Source organism: Chelonoidis abingdonii, chromosome 5, assembly GCF_003597395.2.
Source record: "Chelonoidis abingdonii isolate Lonesome George chromosome 5, CheloAbing_2.0, whole genome shotgun sequence".
NCBI lineage: Eukaryota > Metazoa > Chordata > Testudines > Testudinidae > Chelonoidis > Chelonoidis abingdonii.
This window is the reverse complement of record NC_133773.1, coordinates 61987937-62005945: the sequence shown is the minus strand read 5'-3', so window position 1 is coordinate 62005945 and position 18009 is coordinate 61987937. Positions and strand designations below refer to the sequence as shown.

Sequence of the window (18009 nt, the reverse complement as noted above, 5' to 3'; positions counted from 1 at the left end):
CTCCCCCCGAGATCCTTGATTCCACTTTTTAGAACTGAATTAGAGGAATGTGAAATAGACTAAGTCAAACCTTTTCTTGTGTATCTTACTGTGTTGTGGCCCTAACCAACAATTACAATCCATAGATTTCCAGGTCAGCATCACTTAAAGTAGGAGATGTACTGAATCGCAAGGAGATGACAACTAGACTCAGCACTAGGGAGTGGCAAGCACAAACGCTGAACAAGCACACATGGGGTTCATTCTAGTTTATAGTGTATTTTTAATTGGGTTAGGGTGTGTAATGGTGCTGTATATGGAGAATGATTGAAGAGGATACCCTGACCTTCTTGGTAATAAGCAAGATCTCTCACGGGTGATAAATTATTTGGCCTTTGGCCTTCTAGTGTATCCATTTGGAACCATATTACTGCCTCATAAAAAGAGGCACCTGTCCTATTATCCCTTAACTAATAAGAACTGCAAAATCCTTTTCAAACTACTAACCAGTCAGCTTGATAAAATACCGCTTCATCCATCCAGATCAAGCTGGATGTATTAGTATTTACATGCCCTCAAGTAATCTTTCAAAACCATTTTGTTCATTGTTCTCTGTAATATAAGAAAAACTCCACTAGAGCAGGGTTCCTCCCAGCTTCCCTGATGGGGAGAGAAGCCTCTGGTAGCCCCTTCTAGCATGGTGATAACAGACCCAACACCCACTTCAGTCTCTTCCCTCTGGCAAGGTCTCTTCCCTCAGCCCTCTGGGGCCCAGGAGGAGCATCCACCACATTGAGCGGAGATTCTCCTGCCTTTCACCTCTGTGGTTTCTCTCCTGGTGCTTGTCAGCATCTGGACTGCCCAGCTCTCCAGTAGCTCACCTTCTTCCCTCAGCTCCTATCACATACCCCTATCTGGCTAGAGGGGAGGCTTTTAACAGGTTCTGGCAGGCCCTTGATTGACCCCAGGTGTCCTAATTAACCTAGAGTAACCTCTGTTCAGATACCAAGGGAAAAGGGACCTGTTTATCCTGGGGCTAATATACCTGCCTTCCGCCACTCTCCTGTAGCTGTCTGGCCTGACCCCATCACACCTAATAAAAACCATGGGCATAATATAAATGTCTAGGTAGAGGGAACTTATATGAAATATGCAGAGTTATGTTATCCCATTTATTCAATTTGTCCAACCTCTCCAGGATGATGATGATGATCTGGAGAGTATGTACACATTGAGTAAATGGGATAACGCAACCTTCAGAACTGAAGATCATATTATATGATGGTTTTGCGAGTCAATAGGAGCTTTGTCTGAGACTGGATGGCAGGTTCAGCCCTAACTTGTACATGATAAACCCCTCCTAGTTCACACACTGGCTTTAAAAAAAAAAAATGAGTGCAAAAGGCAGTGTTCACAACTGTGCGATGTATTACTGTATAGAGCTAATGGGGAATTTTTCACTGAAATGTTTGTCTGTTGGAAAAGGCTGATTAATCAAACCAAAACTTTTTGTGGAAGCATACTGCTTTTGACAGGATGATTTCTCAAGTCCAGGAAGAAATCTCTGTCAAAACCAGCAAAGGGAGAAGGGGACCACAGAATAGCCAATAACCCAGTGATTGGGGTACTTATCTAGCTTCTGGGAGATCTAGGTTCAGCTCCCTTCTCTGCCTAATTCAGTGCTCTAACCACCAGGCTACAGTCTCAGGCCCTCTCTCTGGCCCAGTGAATATTTAATAATTTACACAGAGTGGTTGAGACACAGAGAGAGAGTCAGTGCAGGGACCTGATATTGTATTTTCTACATTCCAGGGGAGTTCCCTCACCAGTGGCCTATTGGCCATCCGAGAGTCTCTTGCTCCCTGGTTCTTTCATGAAAAAGTTCTAAGGGTCTCGGTTTTGTACCAATGCAGAACAAAACCAAATGCCAAAACTTCAGAAGTTTTCAGGAAACGGAATTCTTGTTTTCCAGCCAGCACTTTTACTGAAATCTACAGCTGAGATGGGAGGGGACCAAAGGGATAGGTGTTATCAGACAGTACTAACTAAGGCACCATGACGCATGCTGATAGCCTGCTGCTCCTGTACAGAGATACCTTGTCCACATGCATGGATCACAGTGCAGGATCAGAACTTGCATGAATGAATGTGTGAAACTACTCTTTGATAGGAATGAACTATGCTATAGCTAACAAATTTACTTGGGCATAAGCTTTCGTGGGCTAATGTCCAAATAAATTTGTTAGTCTCTAATGTGCCACAAGGACTCCTCGTTGTTTTTGCTGATACAGACTAACATGGCTACCACTCTGAAACCTATGCTATAGCTGTTACTTGGGAGTTTTTAATTTTAATGTTTTGGTGATGTGATTAAATGTAGGTGAATATGCTCCATTAAGTTAATGACTCTATACTAATATCAATGGCCCACAACTGTTTCATAATTAACGTTTATGTTTTGGTGAGGTAATTCAGTTTAGATGAATACACTTCATTAAATTAATAGCTGGATATTAAAAACCTTAAGGGCAACATTACCAGTGGGTCAGGACTACTTTGAATCAGGTCACAGAAAGTTTTATGCCATTTTACTATTATTTTTAATTATATACCTACAAAAAATATCTAACTGGATTTTGGCATCCTCCTGAATGACTCATGAATGACTACTTGCTATATATAAACAAAAAAAAAATTGAACTCAGATTCAAATGCCAAACAAGAAAACATCCGACGAAGTGGGTATTCACCCATGAAAGCTCATGCTCCAAATCATCCGTTAGTCTATAAGGTGCCACAAGACTCTTTGTTGCTTTTACAGACCCAGACTAACACGGCTACCCCTCTGATAAGAAAACTGGGTAAACTGTAATTTAACAGTGCAGTAAGGAGATGTGCAGTTTTAATGGAAGCGTATGCTTTCTTGACAATTACTGTGTCTCCTTTCATATTTGAAAATAAAAAGAGAGAGAGAGAGCTTCAAGTTTTCTGAACGTGCTTTAAACAATCATCTTGTCAAACAATAAAATAATAAAATAAAAAAGGTTCTTTTCTAAAATAAAAATAGGTTCTGCAGTCTTTTGCCACAGGAGGACAATAACAGCCAAATGGAGTTTCATTTATGCAACTTCAATTATTAAAGCAATTATTTATCAGGATTTAACAAGCAACTTGTTTTGGGAGCAGAAGAAGAGATCCAATGTGTTCTGTGATCTGAGATGTCTAATACAAGAGTATTTGGTCTGTATGGAACCATAATAAGGGCCTGATCCAAAGCCCATTCAGCTCAATGGAAATACTTTAATTTACTTTAGAGGACTTTGTATCAGGCTTAACTCATTACTTATTGTAATTGAGTTCTAACCGTCTTCATTTTTCATCAAGGTTTTTAATGAAAAGTATGTTCCAATTCCACTTCTGGTTTGCATAATGTGTCTAAACCTATTTTATAGTGGTTCAAGATCATCATCAGTCAGTGTTTCATTCTGGCGCTCTTGCTAATGCCAGTTTAAATCAGGAATAACTCCATTGACTCATTTTCCTATTTGTTTGTTTGTTTAAAAATATTTTCCTCTCTCCAGTGCTGTGTGAAAGACCCATGTAGACAACAGCTGAGATTAACTGCTTGATTAATTATACAGGGGAAACAGTGAACCTGATAACAAACAGGGTGCTGTTACAACACAACTGCAAAGTGTATGCCATGTCCACCTCTAGTGGCTAGTCCATACAGAGCAGACGTGGGCAAACTTTTTGGCCTGAGGGCCACATTGGGGTTGCAAAACTGTATGAAGGGCTGGGTAGGGAAGGCTGTGCCTCCGCAAACAGCCTGCCCCTGCCCCCATCTGACCCCTTGCACTTCCCACCCCCCGACTGCCCCCCTCAGAACCCCTGACCCGTCCAACCCCACCCTGCTCCTTGAGACCTAACCACCCCCCTCCTGGGACCCCTGCCCCTAACCGCTGCCAGGACCCCATCCCCTATCCCCTGACTGCCCCGACCCCTATCCACACCCCCACTACTTGACAGGCCCCCTGGGACTCCCACACTTATCCAATCCCCATCCCCTGACTGTCCCCCGGAACCTCTGCCCTATCCAACCACCCCTTGCTCCCTGTCCCCTGACTGCCCCCCCGGGCCCTCCGCCCCTTATCCAACCTCCGGCCCCAGCCCCCTTACCATGCCACTCAGAACAGCATGTCTGGCAGCCGCACTGCCTGGACAGAGCCAGACATGCTGCAACTCTGCACGGTAGGAGCACGCAACCCCACCGCCCAGAGTGCTGCCCATGCAGCGGCGTGGCTGCAGGGGAGGAGGGACAGTAGGGGAGGGGCCGGGGTCCAGCCTCCCTGGCCGGGAGCTCAAGAACCGGGCAGGACAGTCCCAAGGGCCATAGTTTGCCCACCTCTGATATAAAGGATAACAGCCTACTGCTGCTGACAGTTAGTGGAGTTATATTAATATCTCATATGGTAGAATTCTGTACTTTAGTGCTAAAGATTCAGAGTTCAAACTCCGCTGGTACTCTGTAGTGGGAGTCATTACACTGTTAAATGCACAAAGTAGACAAAGTGAAAAAAATGGAGGAAAATTATTTTCTCTAATCTCCATCAGTTAAAGAATTCTTTGGTGCTGCAATGAAAGAAAGTAAAAAAAAATCTCAGACAGAAGCATGACTATTATTAAGATGAAGGTGTCCCTGTAACATTGCAATAATCTATTTTGATTTTTTTTAAATATAGACCATAATCCCAATTAACCAAAGATGATCCTGGTTTCCTGAAAGAGGAATAAACAAACTGAGCGTAGTTTCTTAACTGTAATAATATATTTGTTTAATTATATAAAGTTATTTCCCAGAGCCACTGTATGGATTTATTTGCCTTGGAGGAAGGTACATTTGTGATGTGGCATTTGACAGAATTTATTTAAAATATTCACTGCTTCTTACCCTGAGACTTACTTTTTGATTTTGTATTTAAGATAGGTCATTAGCTCTTTGGAGAAGTGACTCTTTTTTTGTTCTGTATTTATACAGTGCCTAGCACAATGGTGTCCAATTCCCCTTTACTGTCACAAACCCCCACCCAATCAGAAAAAGACTAATGAGCTCCTGTGGGCTCAACCCATAGTAAACAGGCACACTTGTGGCAAGCCTGTTCCACTTGGAGGAAGTAAGCTTAAAAGGGAGAGTTTGTCACAGGAAGGGATGGCAACTAGGAGGTAAGCTGCTGTACCTCAGAGTTAGCTGACTCTTGCAATGGAGTTGCTTGAAGGAAGACAGCTTGCAAGTATTTGCCACAAGGGACCCACCAGATCAAGTATAAGCTGATTGCAGCAGAGAGGAATTGAAGACAAGTCCTGACTTGGCATCTAGCTGTACCCAACCTTCATAAACAAGCCACACCCAATAGACTCTTTTGAAACACTCAGAGACCAAGCACCCCGATAACTTGAAGTATTGTTGAGGGGGAAAGGTCTCTGAAAACACCTGGCCAATCACAAAATGGTGGAGGATGTTGGCTTTCCATCCCCAGCATAATTCTATTTCTCCAATCAGATCTCTGGCATGAATGCTAGTAAAGCTCAAATCACAAGCATTTACGTGGAAAGAAGAAACACAGAGAGAACAAACAGGCCTGAAAAATATTTGTTACAAAATTCTGCAGAATATTTATGGAAAATTGTCCTGGCCTACCTTGCTTCCTTTTGCTAGGATTCAGGAGGGAGAAGGAGGGTTGCCTAGAGAACTGAGAAGAAAGAAAAAACAAACAAACATAGAGACTAAAGCTATTCAATGCTGGCAGTAAAGATGAAGTGGACAGTAAGCTCAAGTCTCTCAGTCAGCTTGGGGCACAAAGTTTGTTCTAGTTTTAGGGCCACATGCACTAAGAAAATAGGAAGGGTAATATTCTTTGTGGGGAGGAGTAACTGGGAGGGAGGCAGGGCCCTGGTCTGGGGGGGGGGAAAAAACAAGGAAACTACGGAGAAGAGGATCTTCATCTTCAGTACCTCAGAGAATAATGAAGATGCTTATGGATTTACCATAATTAATATTTTGCCATTTATTACACCTCAGCCTTTACCTCCATTTAGAATGGAAAATAGCAAAAAATCCAGGATAAATGTCACTACTGCAATAGTAAATGTCAAGAGTGGACTGTATTCCCCGTTAGTACTCTAAGGATGAGGCCAACCTTAAAATAATAGGTTAGCCCATAGCTCAGCCAAATAGTCTAGGTACCTTTTCCCTACAATACCAAGGTAGCAAATCTGGCAGTTTCACACCTATCCAAAGTATTTTGCAGAAAAAACAAAAAAACCAGTTCAGTTCCATTAGTGCCCCCTATATTGGAGGGCTGCTTGTGTACTCTCTCTCTCAATCAAGGGAAAAAAATATCTGCAAAGAGGTAGGACACTGTAGCACACACAAGGATGTTCAGACTCCAGTGCTTTAAAAATAAAAAAAGTCTAATATCATTAATGTGCATAATAGAAAGTTAAGCTCTGTCTCTGGGAAGCAGCACCAGGAACTACAGGGGTTGTTTAATATTCAGTGACCATATGCCTAAAAAGTCAGTGCACACATTTGCAAATTTCACTGCGTATCTGTGCACCACTGAACTTTATTTAGGTACCATCAGTTCAGAGCAGAGATAAAATTTTTCGGATGAAATCCAGTACAATGTGAAGCACAACTGAAAGAGAAAACAGTTTGTTTGTTTTTTACTCTGTCTCGCCCCCATTTTTCATGTGTGTGAAAGAGAGAGAGAGAGAGAGAATAACCTTGGATTCTGATGGGAAGCACAGCAGACAGAAAGATCCTGCACAGATTTTTAAGCCCTGTTCCAAATTCTCCTGGAAGAACTTTTGAATAGATTCAGTGAAGTCATAGATAATTTCTCTGCATTCAAGGAACTTATTTTTGGCTTTCGGCATTTATTGAATAAGCTGCCATTAGATGAATGTCATCCCCAGCTGGCAACCTTTCCCTAGCCCAAATACCCTTGATGCCTGCTATTTTAATCGTTTTACATTTTTCTGATAGACATAGTCCTTAGAGGTCACCACTTGTTTCAGCAGTTGGCTTGCTGCCAAACTGCCTGGGGAAACCTAACTCTGCCAATTGTAATCAAAGGTGACCATTTTCATAATAGCTAATGGTGAAGGAACTTGTATCACCATATATAAGTAGAGCGGGAGGCATAAGTAGCTGCAATGGAGAGAGACATTTACATGTTCACTGGTGCCTGAATTTCAGCAAAAGCAGCCAAATGCATCATTGGTGTAACTCCAATGACATCACTGGAGTTACACCAGGGATGCATTTGGTCCTTTATTTGCCATACAGTGATACATGAAACAAACACAATCTTCATAATCACTTCATGCTGGTCACCTGTTTAAAAGAACTGCAGTAATTAAATTTTTGCATGGGTCAAAAAAGGGTTCACAGTACTGTGACAGCTCCTAGTAAATAACAAACCCAGTAAAGAAATAAACATGACATGACAACTCTAACAAACTGGACATGGCAGGTATTTCTGATGCAGTTATCTGAAATTTGTACGCTGTACTAGTTCCAGATTTCATTCAAAGCATATTAAGAGTTCACCAGCTATAAACTGAAATTCACTGCAGTGGAGTAACCACACTATAAAATGCTTGCATTATATAGGAGATTGTAAACCAAGATGCTATTATCTTTGATGCTACGATCACGTTATAAAAAGCACAAAACATACCAACCAACTCCTGTGTTCTTGTTTACAATCCCTGTCTGCAGCGCTGAGAAACCTGCAACTCCTCTGCTTCCCAACCACCACGTTATTCTGTATTCATGCCTTACAGCAAACAAAGCTCATCTCCCACTACATAGAGTGAGAGATTTGGTGAAAAACATGCACTGCTCACCCTGCTATTTTCATTGTTCTTATCAGTTCAGAAGCAAGCTAAATAGTGGCCCGATTATGGAGATTTGGTTTTTCTTCTATAATTACTGTAGACTTTCTTAATCAGAAGTCCAATTCTATGTTTGTTTGTATCTTGCTGTTTTTTTTAAATAAAAATAAAAATAAAAAAAGGATTCCTGGTGAAAAATGGCAGGAGAAATTCCTTTCGTTTGTGCTTGCAAATAGTCTCTTTATGCAGAGGTATCTTTCTCCCTCTACATCAAATACTATCTAATAGCATTTCTGTCAGGCTTCTGCCTCTTCCCGTCACACACAAAGCAGTACAGACATCCTAAAAATCAACTAACACAACTGTAACCTATTTGTTCTGTAAATCTACCAAGAATCCCCTTCTCTCTCTAGCATTTTCACTGAAAACCATTACAATACTGCAGAGAAACGTTCTCACTGGGGATGCTTTTGGCTTTCATCTCACTGATTTTTCAACCAGGACACTGGCGTTAGAAACCTTAATTAGCAATCTGAAAGCAGCACACAGGCCAGGAATACTTACATTTGCAATTGTGTTTGCGATATTTGTGCACTGATCCAGCACAAAGAAGAGAAAGAGCTTTTTTATAGCCTGCCTTTCAAGCCTGGTAGCAGTGAAAAGAAGGCTGCTATCTGAAAGCTACTCATTTTCTATATGCTCTGCTCTACTTGCTTCCTACGTGCATGCAGCTCAGCTGCCAGATTTAATAACCATGTCAGCCTCTTTCCCTCATAAAGAGGCAGAGAGATGATAGGATGAAGACGAAGCAGCCAGCATGTTAATCTGTAGTTAAGGCTACACTAAACCTTGAACAAATGTCATTGTGTTATTGTCCTTGAAGAAATAAAATAAATCAGCACCATTTCTTCTGAAGAAAAGGATTTTGGAAATAGTATTCAATGCTTTTTCACAATGACATTAAGCAGCAAAATCTGAAAACAAAGTTCATTTGTCTTTTACTATTATCTAACCTTTCACCAGACACTTTCCTAAGAAGGCATGTCTATGCTCAAACAAGAACAAAACCCACCTACTTCAGAATTAATAAAGAATTACTCTTCTCCTCCCCTTTTTCATTTTAAAAGGAAATGCTTCCATATCTAGCTTTGTTGAATTTTTTGGACAAAAAAAAAAAAAAAAGAAAGCTCTCATTTACCATTTAAATGTTCCCATGCAGTGATTCTTAGAGCCCTGGACCTTAACGTCTGATGTAATCGTTTCAGTTCTCTGCAGGCATGGAACATTTCCAAATCACAGGCCACAAACCCAGCTCCGTGGAGGTGAGGGATTGGCAAATCAGAGTTTTCATGACTGGAGAATAGGGAAGCTGGTATTGCAATGAAAAACTACAAACTAAAAACATGAAAAAAAAATATGACTGACTTTGTTACAGTGTGCAGATGCTGCAGAGATTATATGACATCACTCTGTGTGTGTGTCTTTTTGTCTCTCTCATTTATATTCTCATCCCTTCCCTTCAAGGCACCTTTCTCAGCAGGGAGTGGTTTCTGTGGAAACTACAGACAGCCAGTTTTCCCCTCAGAGAAACTGTTACCATGGGAACCTTACATAATGTATATGGCCTAGATTATCATTCTTTTTTAGCATGAAAGTTATATTGAAATTATTAATCTTAAAATTGGAGCTAAGCATGTTGGGGGGGGTGAGAAATAGAATAGCAGCAGCACAAAAAAACACATTGTCACCAATAAAATTACAGTTTAACGAGCACTATCATAGCATCACCCACAGAGATTAAATTGTTTCTAAATAGAACTAAATGAGGCGTGTTGTTTAGCCTTTTGTACTGAAAAGCGGACATTTATTTTTCTGTTTACCTTAGCGTTCGTTACAGCACTCAGGACTGAATTATCAAAATGCTGAGATTTGTTTAATTTGTGAATTATAATATTACCAGCCATGAACAGCATATTTAATAACCCAGACCCAGCTACAGAACATATATGTGATATTCAAAACTGAAAGATCACATTACAAAGCCTCACTATCTACTCAGAAATAATTTAAAAGAAAACCTTAAAATGTGCTGAACTGCCTGAAAGAAATTGTATTAGTCAGTAAGGCATGGCTCCCAGTGGAACATGAACAATGAAGACACATTATGGTTTACTCTTCTTTCATCTTTTCAACAAATTCAGAGGAGTTTACCCTGTCTGAATCCATGGTGGAGAGGGAGGATTTGATCAGATTATAAAACAAAGTATTAGGAAGATGGGATGGTTCGGGGCTTGATAATGGGATTATGGATTCTTTCATTTCTACAGCAGCAGTTCAAAATCCATCCCCAATTGGTACTGACAAAGTGGTAATCTACCAACTGATGTTCAGTGACTTATCTGAAATGACTTTGTGTGCTCAGTCTAATTTCTAGTGGACAGGTGTCCACATCACACACACTTTACCACAACCTACATTTTAGCACCTTTGTTTTCAGTCTGAGCAGAAAATGGTTAAGGTTGGACTACACATTCACCTCTGTGGGTGATCATTCGTGGACAGGTTTGAAAAATATTGCTTTAAAATATATTACCTCACCTGCCTTCTCTCTCTAAGCTCCTTGTACCAACATGGCTAAAACAACACTGCATACAACATGGGATTAGAATATAAAAATGGCCATACTGGGTCAGACCAATGGTCCATCTAGACCAGTACTCTGACTTCCGACAGTGGCCAATGCCAGGTGCTTTAGAGGGAATGAACAGAAAAGTTAATCATCAAGTGATCCATCCCCTGTCGCTCATTCACAGCTTCTGGCAAACAGAAGCTAGAGACACCATCCCTGCCCATCCTGGCTAATAGCCATTGATGGACCTATACTCCATGAATTTATCCAGTTCTTTTCTGAACCCTGGTATAGTTTTGGCCTTTACAACATCCTCTGTCAAAGAGATCCACCAGTTGACTGTGTGAAGAAATACTTTGTTTGTTTTAAATCTGCTGCCTATTAATTTCATTTGGTGACTCCTAGGATCTTGTGCTGTGAGAAGGAGTAAAATAACACTTCCTTATTTACTTTTTCCACACCAGTTATGATTTCATAGAGATCTATCATTTCCCCCCTTAGTCATATTTTTTCCAAGCTGAAAAGTCCAAGTCTTATTAATCTCTCCTTGTATGGAGGCTGTCCCATACCCCAATCATTTTTGTTGCCCTTTTCTGTACCTTTTACAATACCAATATATGTTTTTTGAGATGGGGTGACCACATCTGCAAGCAATATTCAAGATCTTGGCATACCATGGATTTATATAGAGGCAACATGATATTTTCTGTCTTATTAGCTATCCCTTTCTTAATGATTCCCTGCATTGTGTTGGCTTTTTTGACTGCTGCTGCACATTGAGTGGATGTTTTCAGAACTATCCACAAGGACTCCAAGATCTCTTTCTTGAGTGGTAACAGCTAATTTAGACCCCATCATTTTATATGTATAGTTGGGATTATGTTTCCAAATGTACAGTACTTTGCATTTATCAACATTGAATTTCATCTGCCATTTTGTTGCCCAATCACCCAATTCTGTGAGGTCCCTTTGTAACTCTACAGTCTGCTTTGGACTTAACTGTCTTGAAAGTTTCGTATCATCTGAAAATTTTACCACCTTACTGTTTACCTCTTTTTCTACATCATTTATGAATATGTTGAACAGTACTGATCCCAGTACAGACCCATGACGGACACCACTATTTACCTCTCTCCATTCTGAAAACTGACCATTTATTCCTACCCTTGTTTCCTATCTTTTAACCAGTTACCTTCCCTCTTATCCCAGGACAGCTTACTTTGCTTAAGAGTCTTTAGTGAAGGACCTTGTCAAAGGCTTTCTGAAACTCTAAGTACACTATATCCACTGGATCACCCTTATTCACATATTTGTTAAGCCACTCAGAGAATTCTAGTAGATTGGTGAGGCATGATTTCCCTTTACAAAAAACATGTTGACTCTTCCCCAACAAATTGTGTTCATCTATATATCTTACAATTCTTTTCTTTACTATAGTTTCCAACCAGTTTGCCCATTACTAAATTTAGGCTTACTGGACTGTAATTGCTGGGATCACCTCTGGAGCCTTTTAAAAAAATTAGCTATCCTCCTGTTATCTGCTACAGAAGCTGATTTAAATGATAGGTTACATACCACAATTCATAGTTCTGCAATTTCACATTTGAGTTCCTTCAGAACTCTTCGGTGAATAATATCTGGTCCAGGTGACTTATTACTGTTTATCAGTTTATTCCAAAACCTCCTCTAATGACACCTCAATCTGGGACAGTTCCTCAGATTTGTCACCTACAAAGAATGGCTCAGGTTGGGAAATCTTCATCACATCCTCAGCTGTGAAGACTGATGCAAAGAATTCATTTAGTTTCTCCACAACTGTCTTATCCCCCTTGAGTGTTCTGTTAGCATCTCTATCGTCAAATGGCCAAACTGGTTGTTTAGCAAATGTCTTACTTCTGATGTACTTTAAAAATAATTGCTGTTACTTTTTGAATCTTTGGCTAGCTGTTCTTAAAATTCTTGTTTGGCCTTCTTAATTATATTTTTAAACTTCACTTGCCAGAATTTATGCTCCTTTCTATTTTCCTCAATAAGAAGGTTCAGATACCTATTGCAGCTACACCTTACCCAGACTGATTATCAAGTACCAGAGCAGGATATTTATGGACGAACTGCCCCATTGTTAAACCTAATGGAACAGATTCTCCAATCCACCATCCCACTGTGTAGAAGGAAGCTCCACTATGCTAAATGTGGCCAAGACCCAATAACTACCCCCATACCAGATTCCCCACTTCCCTTTTACTCTCCCCTGCACAAGGAGGAGGAAGGATCAGTGTCAGAGATGTGGTGGAGCCAAGTTCCATTATACTGAATCTCCCACTAGCATATTAGTTTATGACAGTAGCAGAAGCTAGGGTAGCCCCAAAGTCATAAAGCAGTGACCATTTTCATGCATTGGAGAAGCGACTAATAAAATAATAATAATACTTAGCTCTTATATATAGCACTTTTCATCAATAGATCTTTTTACACAGCTAGAGAATCCTGTTCTAGGTAACTCCATCTAGAAATTGATTCAGATTGGACAGCAGGCCACTTGGCTAAGGAGGCAACCAAGAAGATAGTTAAACTAAGAAAAAAGGGACTTATATTTGCGACAAAGTTAATACACACAGAGATTTTATACAGCAGCTTTGGCTTGCCATTCATTTGACCCAGCAAGGAATTTGCTCACTCTAGGAGTCTAAATCCTTCTTGGTAGCCCAAAATCTGAAACACTATTCTGTCAGTTAACAGACTCTGAGAATATGTAATCAAGCCATAATAACCTGGACTTTATTTGATGCAGCTCACTGAACAACATGATGGCAATCTTACAGGCTACAAATGTAGCTAAGACAGTGGTCCCCAAACTTTTTGCAGACAGTAGCACATTCGTGTTTTCAGAAGTGTGTGGCGGGTGCCAACAATTTTTCAAGGCTTATTTTGTATTTGTACATTAAATAATATGGAAAACATCATATTTAATATTACATAATATATGAATCCATAAGATAAAAAAGTTAATTTTACATGTAAAAGGTATTAATTAAATTATTCGGCAATTACTCTTTCACCTTACCCTGTGAGTTTCCTCTTTTTTATCTACCTGTAAGCAAAATGAAGGAGCTTTTACAAAGTAAATATCATAAATAGTTTTCATCTTATTTATTTTTAGAAAGTAAAATATTGTTGAACGGCTGGTCCAAATATATTTATTATTCTTACTTTAACATAGAATGAAGCCTGCAGCCCCAGAGAAGTCAGAGAGAAGCTGCGGCCCGGCTCCTGCCGGGGACCGAGAACACCGGCGCCCGCAGCCCCAGAGCAGCCGCAGCCCCGCGCCTGCCAGGGACAGAGAACACTGGCACCTGCAGCCTCCGGGCCCCGGAGTTCTCGGTCCCTGGCAGACGCGGGGCCGCGGCTTCTCTCCCCTGCTGGGCACTAGGTAGGCGCACATAAAAGCTGAGGCGGGCGCCATGGCACCCACAGGCACCGTGTTGGGGACCACTGAGCTAAGAAAAGAAGAATCTGAAGGTTATACAAGGAAACATTCACTCCCCTGGGCATCTTTGTGCTCGGTTCCTTATATTGTTTCCCATGTCATCATGATTATGAAAACTGTATTAAACACAGGATAGTACGCATGCATCTGTTCAGGGATAGAGAGAGGTATGGGATGAAACTTTTGAACAATGTTACCCATTCATTCCTGAAGAAATTTCTAGCCCTGTCTCCTTTCTTAGCTTCATCCGAGGCATCTTTGCAAACGTTAGCTCTGTTTTCAAACAGTGTCTGCCCACTTGATTTTTGTTCCATTTCTGATACTACCGTCTCTTTTCTCCCAAGGGCCTCATTATAATCCTTTCTGGAGACCATATCTCTATCTCTGCCTGGCTTACCTTATTGTTTTAAATTACTGCTTGCCCCTGTGACTACAGGCCTGCCTCTTTCTTTACTTGTTTTTGATACAAAAATCTTTGTCAAGGCTCCAGCTGGGAGGTCAGAAAAAGCCATCCCGCAAATTGTGTTAACTGATCTGGCAGGCTTCATTAAGGGCAGATTATGTGCCAGAGGTTTTTGCAATATAATTTCTTGAATAGGACCGATAAAATAATCACTCTATAGGCTCACTTTAGATGCAAAGATGATGTTCAACTGTGTAGAGTGAGGAACAGAGGCCATTTTATAAAATTACATATTATATACCCTAGACGTGAAGCACAATAAACAGAATGATACTTCAAATCTAAATCAACCTGCACCACAACTATGTGGATAGCTACATATTATTGTGCCTGTTTTACAGGTGGAGATGGTGAGGCAAAGAGAGTAAGTGACTTGCTGAAGGCCACAGTGGGAGTTGGTTCAGAGCCTGGAGATGAGCTGAAGAGTTCCTGACTCCCAGTTCTATGCAAAAACCTCACCTCTAAGATTGTGTTCTCAAGAATGGTCTGAACTTGGCACCCAGTTTATTGTGGCACATATTTACTGTAGCAGAATCCATCTGCAATCTTCCTAGTAAATAGTGCTGTCTCATTTCTCTGTACAGTAGCATAAGGCAATGCTGCTCTGTATTATATCAAACCTCCCACAAATGTGGTGAGTTCAAACCCCAAGAAAGTTTCTGTGTTATAATCCAACAGTTTTGGTTAGCTCTCTGTGCTGACAAACCTTTAGATATTTCTCACAAAGATTGGATGACGTTAAAAACATTTCCAATTTCAATTGAAAATGTTCTAACTCTACATGTCATTTTCGCTTACCTTAAGGAATCAAATAAAATGATCGAATCCAAAATTCTGTCACTAATCAGTGTTACTTTCTGGACCCTTTCCATTGAAATGAAATGCATATTGGCGCAAATAACCTGACACATGCTTTTCAAGAAATCTGCAGTGCTCACTGCAATTCAGTCTAGAGAAAATTTTAGATAACTGTGATGTTCCCCTCTGGTGTTATCTGGACCGGTGATCTGCTAGGTCACTCTAATCCTTGACTCTGGGAGCCAGCCTTACCCTGCACTGCTGTGAGAACCCCCACTTCTGGGCGGTTCACACACAGCCTCTGGCATGTAAGCTGCTCCTTTGATTGTGCAACCGAATGACACTAGCCAATAAGTCTGGTCCCAGACACAACCCTAGGAACCTCTGTCTTGCAGTGCCCAGTTACGCCCGGTGGAAACTGCAAGCTTATATGAGTTCGTCAATTTAACAAAGAAAGTGATATGTACCAGGCTTGTTATCCCAAGGGGAGTCTCTGACACCCTTCAAACCAAATGCACTGCTTCAGGTAGAATAAAGAAACAGATTTATTAACTGCAAAGATAGATTTTAAGTGATTATAAATCAAAGCATAACAAGTCGAATTTGGTCAAATGAAATGAAAGCAAAACGCATTCTAAGCTGATCTTAACACTTTCAGTGCCCTTACAAACTTAGATGCTTCTCACCACAGGCTGGCTAGTCGCCCTTCAGCCAGGCTCTCCCCTTTGATCAGCACTTCAGTCACTTGGTGTGGTGTCTGTAGATGCAGGTGGAAGAGAGAGGAAGAGCATGGCAAAGTCTCTCCCTTTTATCATGCCCTTTCTTCCCTCTTGGCTTTGCCCCCACTGCTTCAGAGTCAGGTGAGCATTAGCTCATTGCAGTCCCAAACTGATCCTTTGTCATTGCCTAGGCCGGTGTCCTTTGTTCCTATGAGGCTGGGCTGGGTTTGTTCCATACATGCCTTGATGAGGTGTGAACTGCCCCTCTGCTTCTGAAGAGTTTTTGCCTGGGCTTGCTTCAAGCCATGAGGACACATTCACAGCCTCATAACTATATACCTGAAATTACAACCTATAACATTGCTATAACATTATTATAACAAACAGTTCTCAGTGCATCATGAGCTTTCTGAAGACACCCGACATGACAAACTTTGCATTAGATACCACACAATCATATTATAAGGATGAGCATGGCGGTGCTGGGTGTTCCCTCAAGGTATAGAACATTACAGTAACATAAAAGAAAAATGTTAGCCAGTGACCTCAGTCTAATTTGGTAGACCAGAATGGAGATAATACAATTAAATTGTATTTGTTACTATCAGATTAGTGACAAACTGCATTGTACTATATGATCTCACATTCTATGAACATTAATAGCAGAAAAATAAAATTCATCTGTAACCATTATGGCTAGTAAAGTGAGTGAGTGAGTGAGTGTGTGAGAGAGAGAGAGAGAGAGAGAAAAGACTCATCCATGTCTCATTGTTTTATCTAGAAAGGTAAGAATAATAAACAAGGCACTTCTGAAGCACAAAATCCAAGCAACCCCATTAGTTTTAGTGGGGTTAGAAGTACTGCGCAAGACTCCTTTGGGGCGCAGCATGCTTCCTACCCTCCGCCTCCCCCACGAATCCAGCCATTACTCTACTGACTTTCTGCCATCTCTTGACAAAAGTTGCACCCAGGGAAAGCATCCTGGACAGAGCCCATGCCCATCCCTGAATTCCAGGGGACACAATCTACCAAAACTATGAAATACAATTGTTTTTGTTTTTTTTACTACCAGGGAGAGCAGATGAGAGGCAGAGGTGCAGGTTGCCAAGGGTATTTTCATTAACAACCTGCAAGTTATTAATTGGTTCCAAGATTTGATTATTGCTCTGGCTTATGGCAGAGACATCTTTCCTCTTCTTCCCGCTTCTCAGTGCTTCCATCTATTAAGCTGGCACACATCACCAAAGCCATTACCACAACTGGCGCTAACTAGCTCTCATTTTAGTACTTTAAGCAGGGAGGCCAAGGACAGAATGGGAAACAATTACCCTTAGCTCTAAAGACTGTTCAAGTCAGTTCTGAGGCACATTGCTCAGGCAGCATAAGGAAACCTGCTGTGATCTTGCTTGACTGTATCAGTTCTGGGGTAAAATTAGATGGCTTCAGGCTCCATGGACATCAAGATAGTACTTTCCACAAACTCTGGACTTAATTTTGTGGTGTAGTGAAAACTATGTTAAAATTATAAGTTACCATTTTAAATTATCAGGAACTTTTCTGGTCCTGCTTGCAAGGTAGGGGGATCTGTAGGGAAGCATGTGATCCGAGTCTGCCCAGAGCCTTCCTAGAGCAAGATAGGTGAGCTGCAGATTTCTGCCTAAGGAAGCAGCCCGCATTCTCTTTCTCTCTGCTTTAGGTTCTTGTGTGTTAAAGTTCTGGATTTTAAGAAATAAAGTAGTATTATGTTGCAAGCATCCTTAAAGATTAAAAACATAAATACTCTATCTTCCCTATTTCTGTGCCATGAACCCACAAATTTGAATGTCTTTATTTCTCTACCATAAGGAAACAAGTCAAACACAAACCAAAATTGTCCACAAAGAAAACTAGGTTCCAATATGACTAACATATTCAGCTTTGGTTAGACCTCTCTAGGGCTCAACCTCAAATAAAGAATGAGTAAAGTAATGTTCTGGGAGGGCAGAGGTTTCAAGTGGAATGGACATGAAGAAAGCTCTTATTCAAAACATTC

The 18009-nt window shown here is 40.8% G+C and overlaps 1 protein-coding gene across 2 annotated transcripts in view; it reads right to left on the bottom strand.

Moving 5' to 3' along the window:
- Nucleotides 1-9098, bottom strand: part of TRIM2 (tripartite motif containing 2) — a 111102-nt gene extending 102004 nt beyond the window's left edge. Inside the window, exon 1 of one of the 2 annotated variants that reach the window (XM_032774654.2) lies at nucleotides 9080-9098. The gene's annotated coding sequence lies outside the window, so the exon portion shown is untranslated. Of the gene's footprint in view, nucleotides 1-8445; nucleotides 8558-9079 lie in introns of those variants that run through there. The other variant, XM_032774650.2, reaches the window with a different exon arrangement.
- Between the last annotated feature and the right edge of the window lie 8911 nt (nucleotides 9099-18009).